The following is an 11,005-nucleotide window of genomic DNA, read 5'->3' on the forward strand; positions in this document are numbered from 1 at the left end:
TGAAAATGTGCTGAATAGTGTAAGCAGTACTGTAAGGCAGAGCTCCTTCTCTATTCTTTCTGCTTGTGTTACCCACCCAACCTCCAAAATAAGTAAAATTCAAACATCTTTATTTATCAGATAATTTAAAAATTTTACTTATATTTTATTTATTTGTTTATTTATTTATTGTGGTAAGAACACTTACCATGAAATCTAGCCTCTTAACAAACTTTGAAGTTGACAATACAGTATTGTTAACTATTGGTACTATGTTATACAGAAGACCTAGCTTTTATTCATCTGCGTAACTGAAACTTTGTACTGGTTGAAAAATAACTTCTCATTTCCCATTCCTCATCCCCTGGCAACCATCACTGTACTCTGCATCTATGAGTTTGACAATTTAAAAAATCTTATATACATGGAATCATGCTGTATTTGTCCTGTTGTGGCTGGCTTATTTCATTTAGCTTAATGTCCTCTAGCTTCATCCGTGCCACAAATGGCAGGATTTTTTTTTAAAAGATTTTATTTATTCATTTTTCAGAGAGAGAGCGAGCACAGCAGGGGGAGTGGCAGACAGAGGGAGAAGCAGGCTCCTCGCAAGGAGCCCCATGTGGGACTTGATCCCAGGGCCCTGGGATCATGAACTGAGCTGAAGGCAGATGCTTAACCGACGGAGCCACCCAGGCGCCCTTGGCAGGATTTCTTTTTTTTAAAGATTTAATTTATTTATTTGACAGAGAGAGACACAGTGAGAGAGGGAAACACAAGCAGGGGGAGTGGGAGAGGAGAAGCAGGCTTCCCACCGAGCAGGGAGCCCGATGCAGGGCTCGATCCCAGGACCCTGGGATCATGACCTGAGCCGAAGGCAGACGCTTAACGACTGAGCCACCCAGGCGCCCCTGGCAGGATTTCTTTTAAGGCTCAGTAATATTTCATTGCATGGATACCACATTTTCTTTATCCATTCATCCATGGATAAACATTTAGGTTGTTTCCAAATCTTGGCTATATGAATAATATCCGATACTTTGTGTTTACCAACATTCATTGAAAGAAATACAAAAGAAATGTTTCTGACAGAAGGATAATTGGGGATGGGAGCCTGGCTGAAGTGTGAGAAGAAATGAAAGTGAAGGAAAGGATAAATATAAGACAATAACTATAAGTGGAGACTGTCTATTAAAAAATAAATACTAATGTCATGTGGAGCTTAATATTAGAACGTATGGCAAAGTAGCACAAATTTGAGAAGGGTAATTGTAGTTAAATATTATAGATTCTGTTACAGACTGAGTGGTGTCCCCCCCCTCCCCATTCCTATGTTGAAGCCCTAAACCCCAATGTGACTGTATTTGGAAATAGGACCTTTAAGGAGATAATTAATGTTGAATAACATTATAAGCGTGGGGGCCTGATCCAATAGGACAGGTGTCCTTATTAGAAGAGGAAGGGACACCAGAGCTTTCTCTCTCACCATGCGTTCACAGAGCAAAGGCCACGCGAGGACACAGAGAAGGCAACTCTTTGCAACTCAAGGAGAGAAACCTCCTCAGAAACCAACACTGCTGGCACCGTGACCTTTGACTTCTAGGTCCAAAACTTTTCTCTTGTTGAAGCCATCTGGTCTGTGATATTCCATCATGGCAGCCTGAGCAGACTAATATTGTTAACATAGTTCGTGCATTCTCTGGGAATGGGTAAAAGTACTAAATTAAAACAGACTTTAATGGATTCATAATGCAAATTATAATATCCAGGCTAACAACTAAAATAAGTAAAAAAACACATACATACGTACATAAATACACAAACACATCAGTACCTAAATATATAAACGTAATGACATGTTAATAGAGGGGGAAACGTACAAAATACTAAAACTTGATTGCTCTCATAGAAGGCAAACGAGTGGAAAAATGGATCATGGAGTAGATGGAACAATTTGAGAGATAGATGATGTATTTCAACTCAAATATATCGATATTTACATTAAAAATAAATAATTTGAATACGTCAATTAAAGACAATGCTTGTCAGACTGGATTAAAAAGTAAGATGCATACCTTATCTATAGGGACACAGAAAAGCTAAAACTAAAGTGATAGAACAAGACATATCATGTTAACACTCTCTAAAGCAGTGGTTGGAAAGTTTTTTGTAATGGCCCAGATTGTAAATATTTTTGGCTTTGTGGAACACATATGGTCTCTGTTGCATATTATTCTTTTGTTGTTGTTGCAGCTTTTTACAAATATGAAACGATTCTTTATTCATAGGCTGTACAAAACCAGGCTGTGTGCCAGATTTGACCTTAGGCTCTGCTTTGTTGATTGTTGGTCTTTAGGAAAACTAGTATAACTATGTTAATATAAAAATAGTATAAATTCAGTGATATAAGTATTATAAAATATAAAGGGTGACATTTTATAATAATAGAAGGTTAATTTAACAGGAAGATACAATAATATTAAGGATGTATATAACTATTAATGTTGCCTCAAAATATAAAATTGAGAATCTGACAACTAAAAGGAAAAATAAAAAAAAAATCTATATCATAGGCATATCATCTTAGTAATTGTTAGAACAAAAGACAAAAAAAAATCAGTAGAGATTTACGAGACAGAATCATTAACATACTTGATTTAAAAAACATTTATAAATATTGAACCCAACAACTTTGTCATATATGTTTTATAAAGGTATATAGAAAATTGTCAAGAACTGTAAAGGATCTGAGATTTTACTTCACTTTTTTCTCATGGAAATTTTTTATTGGGATAGTTGTAGAGTCACATATAATTGGAGGAAATAGTACAGAGAGAGTCCTTTTACATTCTTCCCAGCTTAATGATGATACTTTACAAATTATAGGATAATGTTATAATCAAGATATTGAAATTAATACAATCCGCTGATATTATTTAGATTTTCCCAGTTTTACTTGTACTCATGTATATGTGTTTATGTATTTTGGTCTATGCTACTTTATGACAAGTGTGGGTTTGTATACTTACCACTGTAGTCGAGATACTGAAAGTCCCATCAACCCAAGAATGCCTTCCATTGTACTTTTATACCCATATCCACCTTTCCTTCCTCTTGTTCCTCACCCTGGACAACCACTAATCTCCTTTACTTCTAAAATTTTGTCATTTGGAAAACAATATATAAAAACAACATTGTTGAGTATGTATGTTTTTGGAATAGGATTTTTTTATTCAGGATACATCCCTAGAGATTCATCTGAATTGTCATCTGTATCAATAGTTTCTCTCCCCGCCATGATTGATTAATTAATTAATTAATTATTGTTGTAAAATTCACATAATATGAAATCTATCCTCTTAGAAATTTTTTAAGTGTATAGGACAGTATTATTAACTATATGAACATTGTCGTACAACAGATCTCTGGAACTTATTCATCATGTGTTACTGGAACTTTATATCCATTGGTCAGTAACTCCCAATTTTTCCCTCTCCCCAGCCTCTGGCAAGCACCATTCTACTTTCTGCTTTTTTTTTTTTTTTTAAAGATTTTATTTATTTATTTATTTGAGAGAGAGAGAGAGAGAAACAGCATGAGAGGGGATAGGGTCAGAGGGAGAAGCAGGCTCCCCGCTGAGCCGGGAGCCCGATGTGGGACTCGATCCCAGGAGTCCGGGATCATGACCTGAGCCGAAGGCAGTCGCTTAACCAACTGAGCCACCCAGGCGCCCCTACTTTCTGCTTCTATGAATTTGTCTACTTTAGATACCTCATATGAGTGGAATCATGCAGAGTTTGTTTTTCTGTGAATGACTTATTTCACAGAGTATTATGTCATCCATATGGTTGCATATGGCAATATTTCCTACTTTTTAAAGGCTGAATAATATTTCATTATATGTATACACACATTTTCATTATTTATTTATCCATTGATTGATATTTAAGTTGTTTCTAAATCTATGGTTATGGTGCTGCAATATACATGGGAATGCCAATCTCTCTTTGAGATCTTGTATTCAATTCTTTTGGACAAATACCAAAAAGTAGGATTGCTGGATCATACAGAGGTTATTTTTAGTTTTTTTGAGGAATGTCCGTACTGTTTTCCATGGGGACTTCAACATATTACATTTCCACCAACAGTACCACCAATTTCTCTAACTCCTCATCAGCATTTGTTATTTTCTGTTGTTTCCTTTTTGATAATGACCGTCCTAACAGGTGTGAGGTGATATCTCATTGTGGTTTTGATTTATAATTCACTAATAATTAGTGGTGTTGAGCATCCTTTCATATGCCTTTTGGCCATTTGTATGTCTTTGAAGAAAAGGCTATATACATCCCTTGCTCATTTTTAAATTGGGTTATTTGTGTTTTTGCTATTCAGTTGTAGGTGTTCCTTATATATTTTAGAGATTAACCCCTTGTCAGACACATGATTTGCAAATATTTTCTCCCATTCCATTGGCTACCTTTCACTGTGTTGTTTCCTTCACTATACAAAACACTCCTGGTGTGATATAGTCCTACTTGTCAATTTTTGCTTTTGCTGCCTGTGCTTTTGGTGTTGTATCAAAGAAGTCATTGCCAAGACTAAGGTTGTAAAGCATTTTTTCCTATGTTTTCTTCTAGGAGTTTTAGAGTTTCTAGTTTTACACTGAAGTCTTTAACTTATTAGTTATTTTTCGTGTATGGTATAAGGTAAGGATCAAGTTCTATTCTTCTATGTTTCAATATCCAGTTTTCCCAAAACCATTTGTTGAAGAGATTATCCTTTCCTTATTCCATAGTTTGATACCCTTGTTGAAGATTATTTGCTTATGTATGCATGCATTTATCTTTGGGCTCTCTATTCTGTTCCATTGGTTAATAGGTCTGTCTTTATGCAAGTACCATACCGTTTTAACTAATGTAGCTATGTGATATATTGCAAAGTCAGGAAGTATATGGCTTCCAGCTTTGTTCATATTTCAGAAGATTGTTTTGGCTTTGTAGTTCCATATGGATTTTAGGATTTTTTCCTATTTCTGCAAAAAATGCAATGGGATTTTGATAGGGATTACATTAATTTGAAGATCGTTTTGGGTATATTTGGACATTTTAACATAAGTCTTCCAATCAATAAACACAAGATATCCTGGGGCGCCTGGGTGGCTCAGTTGGTTAAGCGACTGCCTTCGGCTCAGGTCATGATCCTGGAGTCCCCGGATGGAGTCCCATATCAGGCTCCCTGCTCAGCAGGGGGTCTGCTTCTCCCTCTGCCCTCTTCCCTCTCGTGCTCTCTGTCTCTCAATCTCTCTCTCAAAATAAAAATAAATAAATAAAATCTAAAAAAAATAAATAAACACAAGATATCTTTTCATTTAAGTGTGTCTTCTTTCATTTCTTTCTGCAATATTTTGTAGTTTTCAGTGTATACATCTTTCTCTTTAATTTTATTTTTAAATATTTGATCCTTTTTTGATGCTATTGTAAATGGGATTTTTTTCTTGAATATTCTTTTTAGGATGTTTGCTGTTGGTGTATAGACAATAAAATAATAAGAGAAGGGTATTTCAATACTTCACTTTCAATAGCAGATAGAAAATCCAGACAGATGATCCTTTCAGTTCTGTCAATGTTTGCTTTGTATATTGATACTCTGAAGTTGGGAGAATATATATTTATAAATGATAGAGCTTCATGGTCAACTGACACTTTTATAATTATATAATGTCCATACTTTTCTCTTGTAATCGTTTTTGACTTAAAAGCTACTTGCCTGATATAACTACGGCCACCCATGCTCTTTTTTGGTTACCATGCAGCATTTGCATGGAATATCTTTTCCACTCTTTCACTTTCAGGCTATGTTTCTCCTTCAATTAAAACTGGATCTTTTGTAGACAACATATAGTTGTATCTTGTTTTAAAATCCATTCAGCCACTCTATGTCTTTTGATTTGGGGTTTAATCAACTTACACTTAAAATAGTTTTTGATGGTGAAGGACTTACCATTGCCATTTTGTCACCTGAGGGAGAGGCTCCTGAATGGTCCTGGCCTCTCTGTGCTATACTGTGGGTCCTCTGGACCAGGAGCATGACACCCAGCTCTCCTATGTTCTTACTTCCCTGTGCATCCAGAGCATGCTGGGTTCTACCAATACTTTAAGACAGGAAAGACAAAAACCAGTGTGTTGGACAGCCCCTTACCCACCAGAAAGTTGGGATGTTGGATGTATGTTTCAGTCTTCTCTTTCTCTCCCGAGGGAGAAGCTGGAAGTTGGGATTTTTCCCCCCATCGTGCCACACTGAGCTGGGGGTGGGGAGAACTATGGGGAATGAATGTCATGAATTTTCTTAACAACTTTGATGTATCTGCTTTTGCACTTACCTGGGGTGCAGGAGCCTCTTCACTGGTTTCTGGATCTCTTACAAGGGAAATTGGCTCATGTATTAATTTTGAGTCTGTGTCTTCAAGGTGGGGAGGGAAGAGGAGGTGGTTCTAGGGCTTCCTGTTTTGCCATCTTGCTGACTTCATCCCAATTTTACCTTATTTTTAACCCAAAATGTCAGTGTGCTGTGATTTCATGGAGGCTGGCAGAAGAAATGAGAGTCCTGAATCAGAGACATTGGGTTTTATTACTCATATTATAGCAAGCTGCCCAAGCATCAGCCTATTTGGTGCTAGTTCTCCAAGCTGCAATTCATACAGGATGACTTGAAGAAGGCCACGTAATATCTGTATATGCACTGAGTTGTGTTACAGAAGAAGACAAATGAGCTTAGAAACTGTATCTCTCACACTGAATAGTAAGCATGCCTGCTGGCTGGTCCAGCGGGACACAGTCTTTGAAGTTTCTAAGAAAGCTTGCCTTTTGTTCAGGAGGGAGACACTATCTCTGTCTTCCAAAGCTGATTGTTATACAAACATCCTTCAAAATATGGTTCAGAATAAGGGGAGTCAGGGCCTCTGCTCTAAAGATGTGCAGAAACACAAGAGACCCATAGAGAATCATCTCCCAATGATACTAGCCAAAATAGACCATATGCTGTGCTATCAAGTAAATCATAACAAAATTCGAAAGTTTGAAAATATTCTATAGGCTATTCTCTGGCCACAAAGGAATTAATCTAGAAATCAATAACAAAAGTAAAAATAGATAATCTGCCAAATGTTTGAAAACTAAAGTCTACTCTTCTAAATTGTATGTAAGTCAAAGATGAATCATAATAGCAGTTAGAAAATGTTATTTTCATTTAGTTAAAAATATGAAAACTTGTGGAATGCAACTAAACAAAAGCTGAAAGGAAAATCCCAGCATAAATTAATTAAGAAGAAATCCTAAAAAATAATTATTTAAGCATCCTTCTCAAGGTCCAATAGAAACCGTAGCAAATTAATGCTAAAATCAGAAGAAAAATAAATAATAAGCAACATATACCCACAAAATCCTGAAATCAAACAAATAGAAACAAACAGCAAATCAAAATGTCATTATTTGAAAAAATCTGTAGGACTGATGAACACTTCAGAAATACAAATTATGAAAAAGAGAACAGAAAAGAAACATACTTTACTAGTATAAAGAATACAAAGATGATATTACTATAGATTCATAGACTTAAAAAGATAAGCAAATGCCATTAAGTTGAAATGGACAAGTCTTGAAATACAAACTTACAAAAATTGACATAAAATGAAGCATAAAGTCTCAAAGCTCCTGTGTTTCTTAAAGAAATTGAATTCATAATTGAAACTACTCATATACTGTAATGCCTTACAAAAATGAGTGAAATGCTGCATATAACATGGGTAAATTTCTTTTTTTAAAAAAAGATTTTATTTCTTTATTTCTTAAAGAAATTGAATTCGTAATTGAAACTACTCATATACTGTAATGCCTTAAAAAATGAGTGAAATGCTGCATATAACAAGGGTAAATTTCTTTTTTTAAAAAAAGATTTTATTTCTTTAATTCCATAGAAAATATTTGTATTCATATTATAAGTAAACATAAAGCAAAAATTATGAATGAGGTATTTAATTAAAAACAATTAAAAAGTGAAGTAATTTCTAGAGAGCACGAGCAGGGGGTCGGGGAAGGGGAGGGGCAGAGGGAGAAGTAGACTCTCTGCTGAGCAGAGAGCCCAATGTGGGGCTCGATTCCAGGATCCCGAGATCATGACCTGAGCCAAAGGCAGACACTTAACTGACTGAGCCACCCAGGCACCACTTACATGGGTAAATTTCATAATTACATAACGACAAGGAAAAAAAGCTAAACACCTAGCCATACAAAGTGTATGACACCATGTAAAGTTCAAAAACTGGCAAAACTAATCTATGGTGATAAAAGTAAATATGGTGGTTACTTTTGTGTATGGGGTAATGATTAGATAGGGGCATAAGAAAGGTTTCCAGGACGTGGCAATGTTCTTTATCTTGATCTGGTTGGTGTATGTGTATGATAATCTTATAAAATTTCATCATAGTACACATTTAAGATTTGCATTCTTGGGGCACCTGGGTAGCTCAGTCGGTTAAGTGTCCAACTCTTGGTTTCAGCTCAGGTAGTGATCTGGGGGTCGTGGGATTGAGCTCCCCATCAGACTCTGCTCAGCACGGAGTCTGCTGAAGATTCTCTCTCTCCCTCTTCCTCTGCCCCTCCCCCTGATCACGCTCTCTCTCTCTCTCTCTCTCAAATAAATAAATAAATAAATAAATAAATAAATAAATCTTAAAAAAAAAAGATTTGCATTCTTTCCTGTATGTATGCTTATTTCAATAAGCATTAAAGTCAAACAACAACCAGAAGAAATTGTGAAGAGAAAATAGTCTCATTTCGTGAAGGTAATGTCTGAGGTTGCCAAAACATTATCCTGCCCTTCTCTCTTTGTACTTTTTTACATCAACATTGCATTAGTCTGTTGGGGAAGATTAAAAATGGATAATCGTTATTAAAGTCTATGTGCAGGATTGGATTATGTCGGTAAGGAATTAAAAAACAAGTTTATTTTTAGTATTTAGGTCATTTAAATTCACTAGCTGACTTCAAGGAGGAGAAAAAAATCAGGGTTTATGAGGAGTCTCAGTGGGGAGTGTTTATATTAGACACTTAGCACTGCAGGATGCTGTGAGTTGGAAAACATAGGTAGATCCAATTAACAGATTCTGCGCTGTGGAAACTGAACCATATTAGGCTTTTGGACAGCTTTATGTGTGAATGTGAGAACATACTCATAAGAAATGCTATCGTTTTATCCCATATAACTTCACGAGAATTTTTGTATAGGCTAGGGATTTGTGGTAAAAAATAGAGATATGTTGGCTCCTCATTTGCGGAATTCACTAATAAATTCCTTGAGAACCCTTATTTAAGGGAATAAAACTGGTTCTGAAGGATGAGTAACCGCATACCTGCCTGTGTGAGACAAGGAAAGAGCACATATTCTTTCACTACTACTCTCTATTCTAATGATTTGAACCCTTCCATACAATTGAAGGACTTACACTTATACCTCTGTCAAATTAACAGAGAATGTCGTACGTGATCAGCTGCTTTTTGATGAAACTTCCAGCCATCCATCTGACTTTTCTAAATAATGCATTGTTTTGAAAAGACTCATTCATAAGGGCAGACTATAGATTACTGCAGAAGTGTACATTTTCAAAAAGAAATATAATCTATTCATAAGCCCCAGGGCTAAAATTTAACCAATGATCTCTTTAGAGATTAGTGGAATTTGGATTGGAAACTTAGTTTCTAGAAATTTATCCTGACATTTCTGACCTTATTGACTATATGGAATGTTTTGGAACAATGATTCTTAAATTGGTATTTGTAGGTCTCTAGAGAATCAGAGCAAATTCCAAAAAGATTACAAAAACCAAAGCAATGGAAACTTTAAGAACTCTTTGGTGGCCCTCAGATCCATTAGCAAAACCTCCTACCATAACATTTGCTTTCTTTTCCCCCTTTGGCTAACATGTAACCAACATTCTTACTAATGCATATTTTCAGGACTAAAACATACCATTTTCCACAGGTTGTCAGTCAGGAAACCGAGTGATATGTGTGCGTGTGTGTGTGTGTGTACACATATGTGTTAATATTTCTTTTTTTTTAAGATTTCATTTATTTATTTGACAGAGAGAGAGACAGCGAGAGAGGGAACACAAGTGAGGGGAGTGGGAGAGGGAGAAGCAGGCTTCCCGCGGAGCAGGGAGCCCGATGCGGGGCTCCATCCCAGGACCCTGGGATCATGACCTGAGCCGAAGGCAGACGCCCAACAACTGAGCCACCCAGGCGCCCCAATATTTCTTTTAAGTAGTGCTTCGTGTTTGGGTTGAGGACAAAAGGAGGATGCAAGCAGGAAAAAGATTGAGTAATTGGAAAAGTTGCTGGTACAAATATTGAAGAACCATTTTTCCAGAACTGTCATTCTTAGTAAATACACTTTGTGAAAATTCAAAATGTCAGAGCTTATGCAAATGAATAAGCCTTTACTTATGATTTCTGGATCACATATCATATTCAGAGGGAAGTATTTCATTGGAAATTCAGTGAGTGTTGAGGTAGTCGTATTTTCTTTCACTCTTCTATAATTTCATAGAAAATATTTGTATTCATATTATAAGTAAACATAAAGCAAAAATTATGAATGAGGCATTTAATTAAAAACAATTAAAAAGTGAAGTAATTTCTAGAAGGTATTCTTTGAAAGTAAATGTAAGGATCGGACTTCCGAAATATTTGCTTTGATGAGAGAAGCTAAGGTTTCCAGTGGAAAGTTGTCTACATTTTATTCCTTGGAATCACGAACACTTTCAGTAGGTGGTGTAGTAAGAGGTGAGTGATTAAGGGGAAAAAAAAAAGAAGAAAAATACAGTAGCTACATGTGTTTTATTTCTCTAAAAAGGTAATTTTCCCAGCATTTCTCCACACTTAGCTGGAACATATATCCATTTTCAAAATACTATTCTCTTAGACGCTTTTTGATTTTTTGATTTCAGAATCCAAAGGAGTAAGTCATATTACCT

This window comes from Neomonachus schauinslandi, chromosome 2 (assembly GCF_002201575.2).
Source record: "Neomonachus schauinslandi chromosome 2, ASM220157v2, whole genome shotgun sequence".
Lineage (NCBI taxonomy): Eukaryota > Metazoa > Chordata > Mammalia > Carnivora > Phocidae > Neomonachus > Neomonachus schauinslandi.